Below are 23,069 nucleotides of genomic sequence, written 5' to 3' on the forward strand. Positions count from 1 at the left end.
TACAAACTTCTGGTTATAAAATAAATTTTTTTAAAAAAGAAAATATGTTCATTCTCCTTAAGAATTAAAAACAGATAAGAAAAGACGGAAGAAGAAAGGGAAAAGCAAAAAGCTTGTGCCCCAGCCATACAAAAATGGATTTTTATTTTAGCAAGGCTAAAATTCTATCATAGTACACGGCTAGGTAAAAAAAAAAAAAAAATTCTGATGTTCCTTCATGTTTCTCATTTCAACTTCCTGTCTGCATTGTAGACCCTGGGGGTAAGCTTATAGAGACAGTCCAGGAGTGATGTAAGAAATACATTAAAATGCCCTCTCGGCATTCCCGGCCTGAAATTCCCACCTTAGCACCACATCAATGACTCTGGATTAAGGACCCGAGAGTCCTCAGCCAGTTTCCCCTGAAGTCAGCCTAATCCCTGATAAGGACCTCTGTGAGCATTCACATTGCTCGAAGGTGCGAAGGTCCTGCCAGTCCCGGTGTCCTCCCTGCTGTCTCAGAACCTAGCTTATCATCATCTGGGACAGGAAGAAGCACCTGGCGCCGGTGACAAGTCCTGGTGGGAGAGGCAGCCTCTCACGGGTGTAGCAGATGCTGTCACTGCTCACCTCTCTATCCTGACCAGCCCTGTCTCCCTCCAGCAGAGCTCCGATTGGTCGGAGTCCATCTCCCCTGCCTCCACTTCCCTCCTGACCACTCTCTCCATACACTTATGTGACTCAGGTGAGTGCATTTCCAAGCCCATTTCCAGGGGTGAATCATGAATGGTCTGAGCCCTTCCTCAGGCTGTGGTTGGTTTCTGAGTGGGCGCTTGGCCAAGTTCAACCCAGTATTGTGAGGGAATATTTGCTCAGGAACTTCTGAGAAACATCTTGTTCTTAAGAAAGTGGCTCCTGCCCAGCTGGTGTGGTTCAGTGGTTGCACGTCAAACTGAACAAGAACAAGCATGTCAAACTCAAAGGCTAACACAAGCCAAATAAGGTTTAAGTCTATGTGGCTGCAAGAAAACAAAAGCTGCAATTTTCATAGAAATGTAGGTTTATTTCAATAGAGACATGCTGGATACAAAGGGCTGAAATAAATGAGTAATCAACATAAAATAATACATTTTAATAAAAATTAATATTTTTTCTTGAACATTAACTTACCAGACACTGAATAACTGCACAAATTAATAAGCATAGCACAAATAAACCTATTTTTCTTGTTCTCTGAAAGTGAAATATTTTCCTGTTGCGCACACCAAACAAGTCAGTCCAAGACTAATGAAGTGGCAATTGGCTGCTAAAATATTCGATGCTGGTATTAGTGGAGAGAAATGGTGCATCTGCGAGTAAGGTGCATAAGGGAAATGAATACAACATGATTATAGTAATCAGACATTAGCAAATGTTGTAGTTCCTTATTAATAACTAGTGCCCCGGTGCACAGATTGAAAGGAAATTAATTAGAAGGTAGCCAGTGGGGCGGGACTGGGCAAGAGGGGCGGGACAAGCGCTGGAGCCAACCTCCAGCAGTCCCTTCCAAGGGCGTCTGTGGAGTGAGTGTGTTTCCTCAGGCAGGTGGGGTCCCTCAGCCTAGCCTGCAGGGATCAGACCCAAAACCTGCTCTCCGACATCCCCCAAAGGGAACTGGATTGCGGTTCTCGGGTAACGCACCCTGAATCATGTTCCCTCCTCTCTGGTTCCTGGGTGCATTACCTGAGAACCACGGCTCTGAAGTCACCGCAGTTCGGCAACTCCTGCATTGAGCATCTGCCCCCCGGGTGGTCATTGCATGTCATAGCTACTGGTTGGATGGTTGCTTAGCCTTTTATATATATAGATTATGTACAACAGGATACTGTAAAAATTAAGAGATTTTTATTAAAACATTTCTTACATACCATTATATTGGCTGGGCCGCAAAAATATTTGTTGTGGACTGCAAGTGGCCTGCGGGTCACGAGTTTGACATGCTTGAACTAGAAGATCACGGTTTGATTCCTGGTCAGGTCACTTGCCTGGGTTTCGGGCTCCATCTCCAATAGGGGGCATGCAGGAGCAGCCAATCAATGATTCGGATCATTGGTGTTTCTGTCTCTCTCTCCTCTCCCTTCCTCTCTGAAATCAATAAATCAATATAAATATATTTAAAGAAAGAAAGTGACTCCTTAAGTCGATCCTGTGGGAGACCTGCAACTGCTGGCCCTCTGGAGGCCATGATAGGCAAGCCCTGGGGTAAGGCAATACCTGCAAATGGGACCACTGAGCTGCTGCATTAGCAAACTCCGAAACCGGTTCTAATTCTGTGTTTCCGGTTCTGTAATAGATTCCAGGTTGTTTGAGAGTGGTTTAGTTTAGTTTATTATTATTATTATGAATGGCCGGAGGCATCCTACGTGGCATATTAGCTAAGTTTGTTGTTGTTATTAACCTATTAGGTGGTCATATTGCTCACTCAGGAAGTGTCCATGTTTCCACTGTTTGAATGCAGAGGGTCTGCTCTACAGGCTGACCCAGGCGGGCCGCACGGGACACGGCATCTCTCTGTGTCTGTACTATGATGAAACCTATGGCATATGAGTGGCAATGACCATGACTTGCATTGAGAACTGAGTCCTGTTCCAGAGAAGCTTCCAGAAAGTGAACTTGGAAGTGAGAGTATCTCATTATACTCAAAGGTGTTGTGAGCTGTGTCTCTCTCTTTTTTTAAATTAAATCTTTATTGTTCAGATTATTACAGTTGTTCCTCTTCCCCCCACCCCATAGTTTCCCTCCACCTGGTTCTCACCCCACCCTCTACCCTTACCCCCCCCCCCCAACACTGTCCTCATCGATAGGGGTATGATTTTTTTCCAGTCTCTTCCTGCACCCCCACACCCCTTTCCCCCCGAGTGTCTCTTTTATTTTTCTGTCTAGTAGCCAAAGTCCTCAGAGTTCCAGTAAGTTTTACCTTGCAGGAAAAGGCATGGGGTATCAGACTGGAGAGGTAGGAAGCTCAGGACTGAAGAAAACAAAGAGGTCAGAATTCCAACCATGTGTCCATCATTAAACTTCCATGTGACCTGGAATAGGCCCCTTTCTGGGCCTCCGTTTCCCCAAGGCATTATTGAGGTCCCTTGCCGATGAGATGATGAGATTCCTGATGAAGAGTAGTTATTGTTAATAAAGGATTATTTAGAGTGAAATGGCATTTCAACCAATTGGAATTCATTCTGTTGGAAGGTCTCACTCTGGTCTTTAATAGAAAAAAGGTGATCACCAGGAAACACATGAATATTAGGAATTGGGGGATTTTTTTCTTTTACAGCAAATTTCAGGCTATCGGAGTCAGTTCACACCCATATCAGCCCCTTATCTTTCTAGTCTACGTCCAGTAAAATCTACATCTATATGCAATGGAAATGAACGTGAGGCCCTGCAGTTAAGTTTGTTAAACTGCAAGTATTTATGTAGAAAATAAAGCAGACTCAAATTTTGGGAAAATTTTAAATGAAAGGTATGGATGTTATTTTTAAAGTTTGAGTTTAACCCTTCTTTAGCTGGAATAGCTCAATGCCCCAAATCATCTTATTTCCGAGTTTATATAGGACTTGGAGTCTGAACTGCACAAGGTACATCATACAGACATGGTGACAGAGACCAGCTTGGAATCCAGTACTCTCCCTCCCGTGGAGCAGTGCCTGGTTGCACGTCATTTTGTATTGACCTGGAATTGTTCCTGTGTTAGCCACTCCCCACCACCCTCTCCCCAATTAAAAACTCAGCTCCTTTAAGGGATGGATGTAGGTTAGCCAGTGCTGTGCCAGGTCTCACCTTGGCTAGCCCTCAGCAAATATTAGATGCTCGAAAATATTTATCGTGGTTGGCTGGAGAGGTCATGAGACAGTATTCTGGATTTCTGGGTTCACCTCAGATCTCACTCTTCCTTTCCCCAAAGTCCCTGACACCCACTGTACCTTGTTTCTGAAAATGGAGTGATAACAGAGCCAAGGAGAAAAACGGGCATTTGTGTTAGTTAAATATGTTTCTAATATACTTCTGAAGCATGGATGGTTCTAAAACAGTCCATACAGCATGTTTCTGTCTGTCTGAAAAGATGAAAAGCTGCCCAGTGCTCATTGGATCACATGGTTGTGATTATGTAATGATTTAGTTAGTTTCCCAAGTTGGCCACAAAATTCTGCTTAGATTGAGTGTTATATTAAAAAAATGGATTAGAAACTTTGAGATGAGGATGGCTCTAGTCTTAGAATTATCTGGCTAAATAAGGATTAAACAAATTTATCTTTTTCTTCCTGAATATATATGTTCGTTAGAGAGAGTTGAGAAAATACAGAGAAGCAAAAAGGAAGACATTAAAGACTACCTGTGATCCTTACACCCAAAGGTAACCACTATTAATTTGTAAATAATTAAATTTCTAGGCTTTTGCCAGCTGTTATTGAGAACTGACACCAATGTACTTTCCTGCCTCTATGTTAAACAATTATGGGTCAATGATATTTTCCTATTTTGTGCCAAACAATGCTGGAACCAGACAACAATAACTGACTACTTACTCCAGAAAATCCTTGCTTATTTATGAAGACCAACAGATTGCTCAACAATATTTGCTTCAAGACCTTACCTTACAGTGCCCACCAATGTAAAGCCCACTGAGCCAAAAATTGCCCAACCCCAACCAGTCCCTCCGTGGTAAGACCTACCTCACCTCTGGCCTCAAAACCCTATAAATATTCTCCCTCAGTTTTGCTCTTCAGAAATACTACCAAAGCTTTGTCAGGAAGGTGTTCTTTATTGAAATAAAACCGATAAACTTCCCTTTTCTTCATCAGCGAGTTTCTCGTGTGTGTGTGTGTGTGTGTGTGTGTGTGTGTGTGTGTTTTGTAATTGTCAGCTAACATTCTACATCCTGTTTTTAACGTTTTTCACTCATATATCATGAACACATTTCCTTGCCTTTTTTTTCATCTGTAACATCATTCTTATGTATCATAATAAATGTAATCAGTTCCCTATTATTTGGTCTTTAGGATATTTCTAATTTCTTACAACAATGCCATAATGAGGTTCTAAGAAGCTAGCTTCTCCATTCTCACTGTTTCCCTTCAGAATAGGTTTCTGGAGATGAAATGGCTAGTAAATCAGAAAACTGCACATTTTAAGTCTCCTGATATATATTGCTAAATGTGCTTCCAGGTGAGGCCAACTTTTCTCTTACCAGAGTGCTTATTTTCTTACATCACTGCCAGCACTGGGTTTTATCATTTTTTCAGTTCTTCTTAGTTTCGTATGTGCAGTAGACCTGATGGTTATGCGCTTGCCGAGGCTCTCTCCTGGGTGTGCAATTCCACTTTCTTTACTGTCTTCAGGTTTTGTCTCTCAGAGGGCAGCGTGCTAGCTTCCTCCTCTGCAGCGCAGCTGCTGTGTCCACGAGCTGCCACATCATGGAAGGAGTTGACGATAAACTGGTTCTTGGGGCAGTTGTTCCCCTTTGGGCTTCTTGGTATATTTCTAAGTAGAAGAAAAAATGTAGAATGTCTCCTTTAAATAAAACATGAGAAAATTTAAAGAGCTAAAAATCTTTAGGCCACACAAGAATTGCCATCCTAGATCAAACCCAGAGTATATATCCTGCCAGTAGAGTCTCAATATTAGGAACATATTATGGGAAGGCATGTACGGGCGTTGGGGGAGGAATACTTTCTGGCTTATAAATTTGGAAACATTAGTTTTGGACTTACAGAGAATTATTTTCTATCAGAAATTTCCAGCAGAAACTCTCACAATTCATGGAGCTCCTGGCCTTCAGAGCAAGGTCAGCCCTGTCCTTAGGGAAGATGAGTATGCATAAAGTAAAGAGAGAGAGAAAAAATGACAAGTTGGCAGGCACTGCACTGGGATTTGTGGAAGTGTGTAGGGGAAGGGAAGTAAGAGAACCTGAAATGCTAAATCTGTATTTCTAGGGTAATGATCTCCAAAGTACTGTGGCCTCTAAAATAAGACCTCAGAGACAGGCACATTTTCAGTCTTCAGTGCTAGTTTAAATAATGGGGAGAGGAGACTTTCTATTCACCTGGAACCAAAGGACTTTTGGGATAAGGTGGTCTTCGATCTTTTCTTTTGCCCCCTCCACACCCTCCTGCATCCCACAACTCCTTGAGTACTACTTATTATCACCATGTGTCTGTGATTCTCCGAGAAGTTCTCAAAAATCAAATCAAGATGGCCCTGCCTATCTGGCCCTAATTTATCAAAATGCCATATAACCTGAAAATAAAAGCTAGGAGAAAGGTGATGAATGTGAAAGAGCATGAGATTCTAACTGAACCACTACATAGTACAGACTGCAACAGTTCCAAGTTCAACATCCAAGAGAGACATGGAGCCCAACAGCTATCATGCGGTTATTTAATTCTAGAAAAGGGAACTATATGAGTGTGTTGAGGGGGGTAATGAAAGGAGCAGTTAAAATGTAAATTGCCCACGAGAGACTATTTTAAAATGCTGTTTGGAGTACCTTGCAAGGAGCTCCAAAGTCAATAATAAAAGACCCTATAAATGCATCAAGGCAGAAAGCCAAGTAGATGATCAGTGAGATCACTTGACCCAGAACTGCACCGGGGGGTGAAATGGAGACAATATGAAGAGGCAGTTCTTTCCCTTTCCAATGCTGTAAAAATGAAGAAAGACAATGGGGACACCCCCATTCCTCTTTTGAAAACCATTGTCATAAATATGGACACAAACACAAATAGACTTAATGAACTGAGGGCAACGGATGCCAACAAGAGGTAGCCTGAGGGAAAAGCCAACTGGGTAAAATTCATGGTTAAAAGATGGGAATAAGCATCCCTGGGAGGGGCTATAACAGACACCATACAGGCAGTAACACGGTCCCAGCTGCACCCACAGAGTATTGATTCTCTGAGATATTGGCCCAAGGCTACTGTGTCCAAAAGACCAGCCAAATGCTGGGCTTCCTGAGGAAAGGCCTTGGCATGACACAGAAAGCTTTGCTTTTCCTGGTGTCAAACCAGGGCGTGGGCATGCCTGTCTGCGGTTCTGATTGCCAAATGCCAGAGATTATCAACGGTGGTGATCGCCACCATGTTGAAGGCCTATCCTGGGTCTTCTGGTGCTAAATGGAATGTATTTGCATGATCTCAAATTCTTTTCATAATTTAAAAAATTTTTCAATTACAGTTGACATTCAATATTATATTAAAGGTGAAAGGGTTAAGAAGTACAAATTGGCATTATCCCAAATTCTTACAACATTCGCATAATGCATACCACTTTTTCATTTACAGAATGGGACTCTGAGGCCCACAGCAGTTAAGCAAATTGCTCATGTTCACAAGCCAGTAGGAGTTAGGATTTCTACCTAAAAGACTGATACCAAGTCTTAAAGGTGAGGAAGATAGACTGAAACAGAAAATAGTTTACTTTAATCAGAGGGGCAGAACTGTAATATGATCAAACTCAAAGTAATGAAAAGCTTGTGAGTTGATCACCAGGTATAAGAGTGAGCCAGGTGACACATAGTATGGGAAACCCTGAAACGGCTAAAATTAAAAGTACAAATTGCTTAATAATGGGTCTTGGAAACTGTTCTGTATAAGTACATAAAGAGCCTCCTCAGCTTGTTGATTTTATAAGGGCACAGTTTTCATCATATGGATGTACCTTTATTTGTAAAAATATTTAATTAAAAAAGCATGCACACAATACAAAGCAATCATGCCGTTCAAGAAGCATTACAATAAAAAGCCGGTGACCTTTCAGCTACAAACATTCTCACCCATTCCCCAAAGGCCCCCACTGCTAACAGTTTCTTGTATTTGCTTCCAGAAAATGTCTACGTGTACACACACACATCACATTGCACATATATGTTCTTGTTTTGTGAGAATATAGGATATGTGGGTGTATATGCATGTGTCATATGTATGTCATAAAAAATAGGAGGGCAGGTTTGTTTTCTTTTATCTTGCATTTTTTTTTTACTGAATATATCTTGGGGAGCTTTTTGTGTGAATTCATGTTTCACATTCTTTGAAACATCTGTATAGTGTTTCATTGTGTGAATGTAACTCAATTCACTCAGCCAGTCTTCGTTTAATAGACATTTAAGGCCATTTCCAGTCTTCTGCTTTTGAAATAATATTGCAGTAAACCATCCTTGCAGGTGATTTTCTTTTTAAAAAAATATTTTTATTTATTTCAGGGAGGAAGGGAGAGGGAGAGAGAGATAGAAACATCAATGATGAGAGAGAATCATCTGTTGGCTGCCTCCTGCACGCCCTGCACTGGGGACTGAGCCCACAACCTGGGCATGTGCCCTGACCGGGAATCACACCATGACCTCAGGTTCAGAGATCGATGCTCAACCACGGAGCCACGCCGGCTGGGTTGCAGATGATTTTTAATGTGTGAGCGCAAATATTTGCAGGATAAGCTTCTCGTATGATTATCAGATTCCAGAAAAAAAAACTTTCATTTTTATTGTAATTTTAAATAGTAAATGCATTCAAATGGTTTATAAATTAAAATAGCTTAACAAAATAAATATTGGAAAGTTTCACCACCCACACCCCTGATCATTATACTTCCTTCACCATCTTTAAATAAAGATTATATTAGTTTCTTGTGAATCCTTCCAGATTATTCTTTATTCAGTTGCAAGAAATAAAAATATATATTTTATCCCCTCTGTTCTTATCCCAAGAGTACATACTGCATACATTCTTCTATATCTTACTTTTTTTTTTTGCTTAATGTATATTACAGATCTTTCCATAAATGAAATAGGGTTCATCCCCTTTATTTTTACAGCTGCATACCACTTTATATTGTAGATATTTTATAACTTAATTAGTTCTCTTTTGATAGACTGAGAGAACTAAAATTATTTCTATATATTTGCCACTGGAAACAATGAGTAAATGTATACATACCTCATTTTACACTTATATGAGTAGATATATGAAAATGCAGATGGTATGCTACCATTTGTATAAAAGAATGCAAAGCTGAATTATATATCTGTGTTTGTGGGGAATCTTTAATAATTCCTTGGGAGGATAAACAAAAAGATAATAATGTTTCTTGTTAGGAAGGATGGGAACCCAATGGAAGGGAGCAAGGTAGGAAGGAGATTTTTCTCTGTACATCTTTTTATGTTTTATTATTTGAATCATGTGAATCTGCTACAAGGCTACGTGCCTATTTAAAAAATTATGTAATATGTGTCAAGATCTGTTTATGACATGTTCAGATGAACGCATGGGGGTTATAGTTTTAACCTCTAGGATCTTGGAGCAAAGTTATAATTGGCCGTCATGCTTCTCTTCCAAATCCATCCCTTGGTTCTCCACCTGGCTTGTAGCACAACCACCAGCATCAATGTCCACACATTTTCTTTCCCCGGTGATTGATTTAATGTTTCTAGCATTATCCCCTTTTCCTGAAACCCTAGTGACAATGGGAATCCCAGTTAACAGACCCTTCCTGCAGCATTAAAGTAAGGAACGTGATCAATAGAAAATACCCCATATCATACAGAGATCCAACATTAGGTGAGGGGACCTGTGGCTGCGGAGAATCCCTGGGCAGCCTTGGTTTGCAAAGCCCATTCAAGGGCCCAAGTGTGAAATCAGACCACACATGGCTTTGTGCTTCAGGCCCCAGGGATTTGTGTTCTTTCACTTCAGTCCCCTTCTCTGAACTGGGGCTTCTGTGAATACCCAACAGTCTCCAACCACTTGGACCTTCCGAGAACCTAAAGTCTGATGTTGTCTTCTTAGTGTTTCTTTAACCATGCACCCTCTACAAGTCATGCTATAACAAGAAGGAGGCACCAGTGGAATTCTAGTCATTAAGCTTCATAGATCACCTTTTACACTTCTTCAAATTCTCCCCCCTGTCCCCTTCCTCCCCACCCCCCCACCCCCCACCCCCCCACCCCCCACCCCCCCCCACCCCCCACCCCCCGAGCTTCAAGAGTCCTCACAGTGATAATTAGGTCCCCAGGGGCTTCCCTGCCCATCTGGCTAACGGCTCCCTTCTATATTTGTATTATACTTCTATTACACATGAGTTTATTGTACATTATATTACATCATATAAGTTATCTCTTTTTAGAATGAGAACAAAATACATAAAAAAGCCATCGGCCCTTTTAGTGGGTGAACTCAAAGTTCAGGTGACCATAGATACAAGACCCCACAGCATTCCAGGTATTCTTAGGGTAAATGATATGGATAGTAACTTTGCTTTTTTACATATCCATGTGTTATGGGTTGAATTCTATCTCCCCAAACGATATGTTGGACTCCTAACACCTGCTACCTGTGAGTGGGACCTTATTTGGAATAGAGCCTTTGCAGATGTAGTCAGTCTAGATCATACTAGAGACCATACTAGATCAGGGTGAGCCCAGCTCCAGTAGAACTGGCATCCTTATAAGAAGATGGAAATTTGCGCGACACACACACACACACACACACACACACACACACACAGACTGAGGAAGCTTGGCTGTGTGAAGACAGAGGCAGAGATTGGAGTCATGCTACCACAAGCCAAAGACACCTGGGGCCACCAGCAGCTGGAAGAGACAAGGAAAGGTTTGCCCGAGAGGCTTTGGGAAAGTGCATTCTGCCAACACTTTGATTTTGGACTGAGAGAAAATACATCTCTGTTGTTTTAAGACATCCCGATTGTGGTACTTAGCCGTGGAAGCCCTAAGAAATGAATGCACCATGTATCTGCTTATTCCTAAATGATGTCATACGTGTGCCCCTTCCCTGTTCAGCTTCCACATATTCCAGCCAAAACAGAAGGTCGCTCCAGCATCTTCAGAGAGGCTGCCCGCTGCACCGAAGGTGGGATGTCAGCATCCCATGCCCTGGAGCCTGAAGCCAAGCAGCCTGCTCGTGCCTCCTCCCAGGCACCCCCATGAGCATTCAAGAGCTACTGCACTGAATGGGGCACAGGTAATGTCCAGGAATGTCCAGGCAATCAGAGGTCTGGCTCCATATCATCCCACATCCAAAGGGCTTCCCCACTGGCTGGCCCTGGCTCCAGGCATTTGGAAAATGTCTTCCTTTGCTTCCCTCCACCTCATCCTGCAAGGAGGCACCCACCAGCTTTGTCCACCCAAACGCCTCTGAGCTCTGCAGTGCCGAGCAAAGGGCAGAAAATGCCCATTTGCAGAGCTGTTTGCCTGAAGAGCACCTGGAGGACGTATTTGGCAGGTTCTCCCTTCAGATTTCCTTTCAGGTGATCATGGATTTGGCAATGGAGCACTTGGCTAATCCTCAAAGAACACAAATCAAAACGCCCTGTCCTCCTGCCCCATAATTATGTTATCCAGTTACTCCCCTTGAGCCGGTGATAAAAGGAAATCTACCAAGTGGGTGCTCGACAGGTGGCCTTAAAAGGTTTAAATTGCCACTTGAAGCTGGGCTGATGAAAGGGGTCTGCGCAGGTGTGACTGAAACAGACGAGGACAGGACACACTTGTTCAGGGTGGGGCCGCTCAGAGAACACTCTCCAACTGGCAGAGGGCTAGGCAAAGTGTCTTCTCTGGGCTTCACCTTGCGTTACCGACCCAGATGCTGAGGCAAAAGCCTGGGCAGTGTCAGGAGTGAGGCTGCACCTGGCCAGGTGGTGAGGATTCTGCTCCCTCGTGCCACGTGGCACCACCTATGACCACAGACCAGCCATATTTCAGGACCTGTTCTGAAGAGAACCGAAAGAGCCCCTGGTGGTAGTCTTAGACGGCTAAAAAGCTCAGCTCATTTGGCATGTCTCCTTTCAGCTACTGTTCTAGCCAATTGGTCCCACCCTTCAGCATCCATCTTCAGTTATGTTCCCTTACTTTTCATCTAGTGGGAATTTGCTGACGTAGTTTCTATGTCACATTGGTTACTCTAGTTGGGGACTTTGTGAGGAAGTCACAAAGCTTATGTTTTTATGTTTTCAGAATGTTGAGGGCCTCTCATCCCTCTTGGGTCATTTCCACATTTGACGCTTCTTGACATGACATCATATTTTATTTTTCTCCGAAGCTCTTGAATATATCTTCCTAAAGCCTATTGGAGACATCTGAAGCACAGTGTTCCCTTAGCTTGTAGGAGCTCTAGAATGAGTGGGGCACTTTTTCTCTGGGCTTCTGTGACTTTCTTTCTATCAGCCTTCCTTGTGTTTGAAATTAGATTGAGACAATGTCCAAAAAGTTGCAGTTCCCCGTCTTTTCATCTTTTGTCAGATTTGTATCCACAGTGGGGAAGGAAGCATCCTGGGAGAGCTTCCTCTTTGGAGACCTGACTACCCTCCCACCCTTTCAATCAGACCTGCTTTTGAATTGTCTTCTGTTGACATCATGGGCACAACATGACTAAAATATGTGGGGAAGGGTAATCCTCAAGTTGGTAATGGGCAGCCTCTCAATTAGATCTCTTGATTGAATTGCCTTTAATTTAGTTTTTAGTTTTAGTTTTTTATTGATTTCAGAGAGGAAGGGAGAGCGAGAGAGAGATAGAAACAATCATGATGAGAGAAAATCATTGATCGGCTGCCTCCTGCAGGCCTCCTACTAAGGATCAAGCCCGCAACCTGGGCATGTATCCTGACTGGAATCGAGCCGTGACCTCCTGGTTCATAGGTCAATGTTCAACCACTGAGCCACACTGGCCAGCTGCATTTTTTTTTTTTTTTTTTTTTACTCTTGATGAAAAAGTTGGGATTTAAAAAAAACTAATTTCATGAAGTACACCGCCCTTTTCATGGTATTATTGACAATTTGTCACCCTTTGGGCATTTACAAATCATAATTAAATTCAGGAGAGATGAAAGAATGAGAAGTACATTATCCCCAATATGCCTTCTTGCCCAGAATTGAGATTGTCGTAGTTCAGCCTTAAGTCCCATTCCTCATGCAAGAGTCTTCCTTAGTTCCCGGGCATTGGAAAAGGTGGTCTCCCTGCTGTAACCAGTAACCGCTGTATCTCAGGGCTGAACAAAGTAAAGGATTAATTTCTCATTCGGGTCACAGCTCAGCTGCAGTGAGGGAAGCCTGAGTGGTCACATGGCTATTGCATTCTCCTTTGCCAGAGACTCAGCTCATCAGCCATCCTTGTGCTAGGGGTGGCCATGCGACCAGATGCTAGCCAACAAGAGGGGAGGGAAGTTTTCTGGGCTTCTTAGATTGTCTTCTGTGATTAAAGGAAAACACTTTTTCTACTTCCTCCTTCTTCCAAATCCCACAGGAGATCTGGTGTCAGCATGCAATGCCTTTCTACCTAGATAGTTTCAGTCCTATACTGTCTCCTGCCTCCAATCTCTCTTCTTCCACTCCTGCCTTTACATTGCAGCCAGTCATACTAAAACGTGTGTCCTGCTACATTACTTCTCTCTGTAAAAATAAAACCTGACTTTATTGACTATAGGATACTTCCACATGCCTACATTTAAGAGTAAGGCATATCATTCATGAGAAATATGCCTGGTCCTGTGGCAGCCAACTGTTGATACGAGGCAACGAGCATAAGGGTGAAAAGCTAACATTCTGAGGAATAGCCGAGTAGAGGGATGGAGGCATCGCTGGGCTACTGAGCCGGTCCTAGACCCTCTCATTATGGACCTCCAGGCTCCTTACTGTGGGAGATAATTACTCTCTTTTTTAAAAAAAATATATTTTATTGATTTTTTACAGAGAGGAGGGGAGAGCGATAGAGAGTTAGAAACATCGATGAGAGAGAAACATCGATCAGCTGCCTCTTGCACACCCCTACTGGGGATGTGCCCGCAACCAAGGTACATGCCCTTGACCGGAATCGAACCTGGGACCCTTGAGTCCGCAGGCCGATGCTCTATCCGCTGAGCCAAACCGGTTAGGGCTACTCTCTTCTTTTTGTTGTTGTCGTTGTTACTTGCTGATATAGACCCTTCATGGTCTGGTCCCAACCTAACTAGTCAGCCTGTTTCCCCCCTTCATCACAATGTATCTTGCCCTCTGGCCACTACAAGCTACTTAAACATTCTCATGTCCTTTTCTCTTTATTGATCTTCTTTTTCTGCCTAGAATGCTCTCTTTCTGCTTCTTTTCCAAGCACGCAGATCTTCATATCCCTCCTTCTAGATCCAGTTCTGATGGCTCCTCCTGTGGGAGCCTTCATTGATTTCCTGCAGACATGCATGGTTCCTCCAGCACTAGTTTCTACCTCGGTGACAAGCCAGGCACACATTTTACTGTGGTTTATTTCACACCCAGTGTCTTCCTGATTAGAAGCCACTTGAGGTCAGGGGCAGACTTTCACTTATTTCTGAGTTTCCAGCACCAGCACAGTATACTCTATTTATTTGACTACATGCTATTATTAGTAAATTATACTATACTAGAGGCCCAGTGCACAAAATTCGTACACAGGTAGGGTCCCTAGCAGCTGCCTGCTGCCAGCTGGGGCCTTCCTTTGTTCTGTGCCTCCCCCTGGTGGTCAGCGCACATCATAGCAAGCAATTGAATTGCTGGTGGGTCAAACTCCCAAGGGGACACTTTACATATTAGGCTTTTATATATATAGATGTATTAAACTCTATTAAGTACACTATATGTTTTAAACTCTATTAAGTACCAATTAATTGATCAATTGGTAAAGGCTTCCTTTCAGCACTGACCTCCCCCCCTCCCCCATGCCAGAGGCCCTCCTGCTGTGACCACAGCTTGCACCATTTCTCTGTGGCTTTCTTCTCCCCACATGTCCCTCCAGGTCAGGTTAGAGTTGGAAGAGACCTTAGAGTTTTGCTACGTTTTTGTTATAGCAATGACTATTAAGTGAAATTAAGGATTTTGTTAACACTGAGTTTGTTTAAATTTAAACAGTCCTACAGTGTAGAACATCTCAGAGCCATAGTATGCTAATATGGAATACGGTGACATTTCTCAATGGCCCACCCTCCCTGTGGACCCTTTTCTCTCAAAGTATTCCCTTTGACTCAGTTCTATGGAAGGCACCCCAAGGCACTTGATTGACAGCACCCTCTCATTTTACAGGTGAGGGTTGACTTCCTTGGGTCCCAGAGCTAACCAACCTGCCTCCCATTTTAGAGTCTCTCCCCCCACTCAGTGGCTCCATCCTGACTTGCTGCACCACTTTCTGGTCACACCACTAATTTAGCACTGCACATAGTTGGTCATGTATGCACTTATGTCTAGAACTAAATTATAACTTTCTGAAGGGGGCATGTCAACACTCTTCTTTTTAAAAAATATATTTTTATTGAACAAAAAAGAGAGAAAAATATATTTTTCATTGATTTCAGAGAGGAAGGGAGCGGAAGAGAGAGAGAAACATCAATGTTGAGAGAGAATCATTGATCGATTGGCTGCCTCCTGCATGCCCCCATTGGGGATTAAGTCTACAACCTGGGCATTTGCCTGACTTGGAATCAAACCATGATCTCCTGGTTCATAAGTAGATGCTCAACCACTGAGCCATGCCAGCTGGGCTCAACACTCTTCTGCTGTCCTCCTCACTGTGCATAGAGCCAAGCATGTGGTCAATACATTCTCATTGAAGAATGAACGGTGAAGGAATGAGCAAGAAAGGTCAACGTTTATTACAGTGCTTCGAAAAGTCATCAAAAATCTCTCTGGGGCATAAAATAAATGCAGTATTATTTTATGTACTACTAGGAAGGGGAAAGCTTTCCACAACCTCACCACAGTTCTTTCTCATCATTGATTGTAAGGAATATCCTAATTTCAGGGGTATTGAAACAAAAGCAAATGTGTATCTTATCATTAATGAACACAGTACAAACATTTACTCAAAGCAAAATGCAGTTCTATAGATCATCTCATTCCACTGGAAACTTATCTGAAAATTGCCCAAAGCCTCAGAGTGGGAAGGGGGTGGGGAGGAGGAAAGGCCTGGAGTCGCAGGGTAAGAGGAACAGCTAAGGGCATCCCACCAGGGGCCAAGCTGTGAGCGCCCTGAGGTTTTCCAGGGCGGTGGCTGCTGCTGCCGGGCCGGCTCCAACTGAAACCCAACAGGCAGGGCACACAAATGGCATCAATTAATCTGAGATTGGTAATGACATGTTTGTTTTGGATCGAAGGAATGTCATTGTGGCTTCAATGCAGCCGTTGGTTGCTGTGGATGAAGGGTGGGGAAATATGTGTCCTGGACTCACAGTCATGCCATGGCCCTTGGAAGCTATCCAGGAGGGTTTCGGGTGTTTTGGGAGGTGAGGTTCTTTCTCAAAGAACCTCAAAGAAGCAGCCTGGACCCGTGAACCAGAGGATAATGTTCACGTGCCAATGGCCATGGGGTAATGCTCTAGAGTTATCTGTACCTCCCTCCTCTCTCTCTCTCTTTCTCATTCCTTCCCTCTCCTCCTCCTCCTCTTCCTCCTCATCCTCCTCCTCCTCCTCCTCCTTTTTCTTTCTCTTTATTTTTAAAAATAATTCTTCATTGTTGAAAGTATTACATATGTCCCCCCTTCTCCCCCATTGACCTCCTGAAGCCCCCCCCCCCACCACCACCAGACCATCCCTCCCCATCCAAGGCCTTCAGCTTCTTTCTCTGACATGTAAACACTGGGCCAGGGACAGTCATTTCCCCGTTGCCAGAACGTGGTCAAAATTCATGAGTTTGACATTTCAAACCAGACCCATGCCCTCGGTGGTCAGGTTGGTTTTCCTTTGGCCAAACTCAACCTTCTGCACTTGGAGAGGGTGGCCTGGGTGGAAGGGCACTTACAGGGCTTATTAAAAAGGGCACCAGAGTCTTCTGGGAGAGAAAATAGCTCTTTGCAGAGAGATTTTCATGATTAAGTGCAAATGAATCTAAAACACATGGATCAGATTTCTCTGAAATTACACACAGTTTTCAAAATTAAGGGGGAAAAGGCATGGTTTTTCTGGCAACCCCAAAACATCTGAAGAAGAAACACACACACACACACACACACACACACACACACACTCGTGTACACAAAAATAAACCACCGGTGGTGTCTGAGGCCTCCTATAAATGCAGGAGCCAGTGAGCCTGCCTGCTGGTAAGGAAGGTTGAGGCTGTCCGCTCATCAGCTCAGCTAAGAGGAGAATCTGTGGCCAGGAGGCCTTCGCCAGCTGAGATGCCCTGCAATTTTGAAGAGGGAGGCAGGGCAGCCAGGGAGAAAGCCCATTTTCTGTCGGTTAAACTCTCCATTCGTTACCTTTACCTTTATGAATGCTGTTAAGATTTGGGCTTTCACATACATAACTTTAAATCAGTAATATCCTTCATGGTCCCGTGATTTGTTGGCTCCATATGTAACCTCTTGGCCCATTAAATTGGCTCCAACTCAAATCCCGTGGCTCCTTACTTTCCGTGTTCTTTTTGTTGGGAAGGGCCATGGAGTGGAGGAGGGCACGGGCAGAAGAAATGAGAAGAAGCTAGAGAAAGAAGGAAAAAAAAATAAAAGGAATTCCTTCTACTGAAATTTCTAAATGTGGAGCTCATTGTCTGTGCCGGCTTTGAGGCAGACAAACAAAAAAAGAAAGAAAACAACCCCAGAGTTTAAATACTTGTTGAAGTCTGAGCTTCTCCCTGCACCCGTCCCCCTCTTATAAAATTCAAGCTGAAGCCAGCAGTTCACGTCGAGCTCTTGAAATGTCACCGGCAACATGGCTGTGATTCTGATTTTCTGGGCAACGCCCGTCGGGTCCCTGTTGCAGCTCAATTAAGTGAACTCGGCCCCTCTCGGATCTGGCTTGCCAGCTGCATTGAATTTGGGTTCATTGGGTGATTTATCGGGCCTGCTGATGTACAGCTGCGTGATTTAGGAGTGCAAAAAACCCTGGAATGCACCATAAAGCAATATATGCATTATTATTAATAATAATAATAAAGATAAATGTCAGCCCCCAGTGACTCTGGTGGCCCCTGCCACTCCATTTAACATTTTAACGGTGGCATGTGGCCCCTGCGTGGCACTTGGTTCTGTCTGGTGCCTTCAAGGAGGCTAAGAAAAGGTTATTTGTCAAATGGTGGGTGGGAGCTGGGGGGTATTTTTAAAGCTCCAGGTCAGGCTGGCCCAGCTGCATTCCTGTCCCTGTCATTGAACGAGCTGAACTTTGTCACATTATTAAGCTGTCAGCAACGTCAGGGCGTTGTTTAGATTTCTGGTGGGAACTCCTCACACATGCTCCAGGGCTCCATGGGGATTTTATCAACACCATTGTAAAACATGCACAAATGAGCTGTGCTGGGATTGCCCTGGGAACACTGGGCCGCTTGGCCTCATCAGACGGGATGGAAATGCCACAGCCCGGCTTCGGTGCCACCCACGGGCGACCTCCCCAGAGCTCACTGCGAACACCCACTGCCCGCGGGTCCCCTGGCTCTGCTGTGCCCCTGCTCCCTGAGGGTCTTGCCTTGGCCTCAGGCAGGGGGGATGTGGGAAGCGCTGAGTTCAGATTCAGACGCAGCGGATGTGGCCCAATGGGCCCTTCAGCTCCCGGTTCACTCCTCTTTCCTCCCTCCGTCCAGTTTCTCCCTCGTTCCTGAGAGCTGCATGTTCTCATATTGTTAGTTTTCCAGGCTGCAAGCTGGAAAAACTCCAGGTACAAATGAGAGAAGTTAAACTATCAAGAATTATGGGGCACACGGTCTGCACAAGGAAGGTCTGCATTCAAATAGGACTGGAATCAAGAGCTGGGCTTTAAATTTTAGCTCTCAGCAACGAGACACCAGCGAGGGGATTCAGGCTGGGGGCCTCGGCAGCCCTCAAATCACAGCGCTGCATGTAGCCCACGCTACACATCCTCGTGGAACTGCCTGCCGACAGTGGACACACATGTGGAAAGAGGGCATGGGAAAAATAGGTGGCAACGGGACAGTGTAGATTCAGGATCCTCAGGTTCTGAAATTAAACTAGGGAAGCCGCGTTCCCACCATCGAAGGGAAGAGGTGAGCCGGGGTCAGCCCGGGGCACCCTGGATCCTGCTAGCCGTGAGCAGTGTGGAAAGAACTCTGTCCCCTCCTGGCTCTGTGCCCTCAGGCCATGCCCATCTGTGCAATGGCTAGAACAGTAGCCCGTGACTTGTAGGATGACCTGGGGACATATGTGAATGACACTGCTGAGTCTACTCCTGATCGTCACAGGCAACTCTGATGACCTGTTTTCTGAAAAAGCTGCATCCAGGCCGGGGGACTCCTCAGCACCCCCAGCTCTTTCTGCTCTGATCTGTAGCAGCTCCAGTTTCCTGGGCTTGGCTGTGCCTCGAACCAGCTGTGTGAACTTGGAACACGCACTCGACCCTCTGGCTAGTGAGGAAGGTGTGCAAACGACTCAGTCCTCCTCTAACTGCTTGATTCTCTCTCAACTTGCACGATCAAAAACAGGAGTCAGAGCCACTGTTCAGCATCCAGGGGCCTCGCGAGGCTGAAACAATGTAGGCAGTGACACTTACACACATGAGCGACCCGCACCTAAGTAAAAACACATGGCCTCCTACCCTCCCCACTCCAGCGCACAGCGCACGTGGGTGGTCCCCGCAAGGAAGTGGAAAAGATTGTGTACCTGCTCCGAGGAGTTTTTCCACATAAGAGGAGCCCGGATCTTTCTCCAGACCTCCCACTATCGACAATGTGGTCCATCACCCTGCAAAGAACTCCTCAGGGATGGGAAACTTCTCCTAACAAGGCCCCTTGTTACCACCACGGGAGCTGCCTAACAACCTCATTAAATCCGGTCGGTCCAGGCCTCCCGACGGATGTTCTGGACACATCAGGTGGAAGCCACAGGCCTCTTCTGAGACACGCAAGGCACTGCAGTTTCTCCTCCGTCAGAGTGTGTGCTGGTGGACACTGTGAATACCCACCACGGATGCTGCCGCATTTGTTGGCAGGCAAGGCCGGCAAACGCAAGTCGTCACCCTCGGGCACGAGACACGCAGAGAGTGGGATAGGTCACTGACATGCCATGATGCAGATGTGGGATTTTGAATGAAGAAACCTGAGCTATGTCCGCTTCTGCCATCGTGTAACCCGCAGCAAGCCACTTCCACTCACCGCACCTCCTCCTCAGATGACTGCACCTGCCCTGCCTCCTCTTCCTCAGAGGACTCTGGTGGCTCAGAAGAATAAGGGGAAATGGGGCTTCCAACAATACCGAGCTCCAAGATGACTGATGGAAATAACACCCTGAAGTTCTCGACACGGAAGCAAGCACGCAGTAGGAGCGCAATAATTATTTGCTGTTATTATCTTTGTCAATCTATCTCCCTTCTAGGATAGATTAGTGCTGGACACTGAGCTGGATGCCATACCATATGATTTCATTTAATCTCCACACGTTACAGACAAGGAAACCGAGGCTCAGGAGGAGGACTTCTCACAGATCCTTCAGTCAGGGCTGGGACTCACACCCAGGCACTAACTCCAAAGCGGGAGCTCCTTCACTTTTAACGGAGTGAGGTACTACGTGTGGAAGCACAATAGTGCTGATAACTCATATTAGTATTATTTCACTAATGACCCTGATTTCTTGGGATAATCCCTATCAGTTGGGATGCGTTTGGCCGCATGCGGCAGGTTGCTCACCTGGCAGTGGTCCAGGTGATAAAGGCACTGCGTTATCTTACATAAACACAAGAGGGAGGTGGTTCTAGATTCAGCAGCTCTGCGAAGTCAGAATACCAAGGAGTTGGGTTGGCATTTCCATGATTCTCTGATCTTCCCCCTAAGTGCTGCAGGAAGGCTGCCAAAGGCCCAAGCATCACACCTTCACACCATAGCATCAATGAGGAAGGTGGGGAGGGGTCAGAAAGGCTTTTACTCACACATATTTATTAATATTAATATTAATTATTTTTTACAGACCCCCTAGCAGAGTTTTACTTACATCTTATTGGCTGAATTGAGTCACTGGCGATGGGGAAGAGAGTAGCTGTAAGTGCACTGGAACAGTCATATTTATCCCCTGGGATTGCAAGAAGAAAATTTGGAGTTATGCTTAGCAAGAGTGAAGAGGGAAGGTCAATAGGGTAGTCAACAGTTCCTCTACATAGTATTCAAGCCCCCACTTCTATCCCATCTCAACCCACTGCCCTTCTGCACCCCTACTTTCCCTGCTCTCTGTTGGACCTGGCTCCATCCAGCTGGTCTCCTCATTACCTGACACTTATAATTTGAAAGAGAGGTGGTCTAGCACCGTGTTTAAAAGCATGGACTACAAATCCCCCCAAAGGTATTTGGTTCCTGACTATAATATCTGCTAGCTGTGTGACCATGGATAAGTCGGTGTTTCTGGGCCTCAGCTTCCCATCTGGAAAATGAGATTAATAATGGCCCCTACTGCATAAGATTGTTGTAAGAGCTACAGGGCTTAAAGCAGAGTGTCTGTTAAGGAGTAAGTGCCATTTGTTTACTCTCATTTTGTTATTAAACTATCCCCTTCATTACTTAAATCCTAGGTTATAAGACAAGGACAATATCTAGATCAGTCCATTTATATGGCAGTCATGAAAACGGAGATCTAGAGAGTTTAATTAGCTAATGTTCTCAAGTTCACAAGGCCAATTACAAACTGTGTTGGCAGGTCATTGAAATATAGACATTTTGATGTCAAGGGTGCTCTTTGGGAAACCTTCTGAAATGTTTTGGGGCCTCTGGGTCAGGGTTTCTCAAGCCTGGAAATTCACCATAACCATCAGAACCCCTGGGAACATGTTAAAAATTATGATTCCTGGACCCCGCTTCTGATTCCTTGAATCAGGCTTTCTATGGCTAAGGCTCAAAGCTGTTATTTGAACAAACTTCTGAGATGATTTATGAACCAAAGGTTTATAGCCACTGCTGGAGGGACTGCATTTCCTTCAGACAGAGGCTCACATGGACAGGGAGAAGGGCATCTCTAAGGACCAAGGTGGACCTCCATAGGGACATCACTGTGGACTCAGATAAGGAGACACAGGGTAAGGATTTCTTGGCTCCAGTTTAGTCATTCAGTCAGAACTGTAAGGCTTTAGAGACTGAGAAACTTGGCAAATGCTATGAAGTTTCATGTTGAGGAAGAAGACAAGATGGGGAGAAGCAACTCCCCAAGACCTGGCCTATCACTCAGTTCTCAATTTTGGGCATTTTTCCCGAGGCTAATTGCATTTAAAATGTCACTGGGGAAGGCTGACAACTTGGAGGACAAATGGGATAAAAGACCAGTGTATTCGTTTTCTATTGCTGCAGAACAGATGAGCACGATGAGGCAGCTTAAAACAACACACATATATTATCTCACAGCTGCTGTGGGGCAGGAGTCTGGGCACCGTCCAGCAGGATCCTCTGCTTCAGGATGTCTCACAAGGCTGCAGTCACGGTGTCATCTGGGGCTGAGGTCTAATCTCGAGTTTCGACTGGGGAAGAACCTGCTTCCGAGCTTGCACGATTGTTGGCAGGATTCAGTTCCTTAGGAGTTGTTGAGTGGAGGAGCTCGGCTCCTTGTTGGCTATTAACCAAGGGCTGCTCTCAGCTCCTGGCCTTAAGGGCCTCTCCAACTTGACAACTCACTTCATTAAAACCAGAAGGAAGTGACAATCTTTTGTAACCGATCAGAGAAGTGTAACCCGATCGCATAACCTAATCAACGCTGCAGTGTTCTATTGGGTAGAAGCAAAGCATTCAAGGGAAGGGGATTACACAAGGCTGTGAGTCCCAGGGCTTGGGTACTTTGGAACCTCCGTATTGGAACTTTCTGTCTCAATCAAAGTGGTTGAAGCCATTGAAGAGAAGTGTGGAAGATGCAAATATGTTACATGAGCAGGATTACATTCATCCGTGTATATTACCTCTCAAATTATTACATTAGCTGGTTGCCTCATACTTATTCATCAAATATTACTGATGATCAACTAGAGGTATACTATATTATACTATATTATCTTTATATTACATATGAAGCAACAGACTTCCTTCATAAGCATATTAATCCCAAAGGAGAAATATATTATTATAATACTTGCTGTTAAAATCCTATTGCTAAATCGCTTTATGCAAAGCCACCTCTGGGAGTGAGAGCACAGGATCTTC

This window comes from Myotis myotis, unplaced genomic scaffold (genome assembly GCF_014108235.1).
Source record: "Myotis myotis isolate mMyoMyo1 unplaced genomic scaffold, mMyoMyo1.p scaffold_m19_p_7, whole genome shotgun sequence".
In the NCBI taxonomy this organism is placed as follows: domain Eukaryota; kingdom Metazoa; phylum Chordata; class Mammalia; order Chiroptera; family Vespertilionidae; genus Myotis; species Myotis myotis.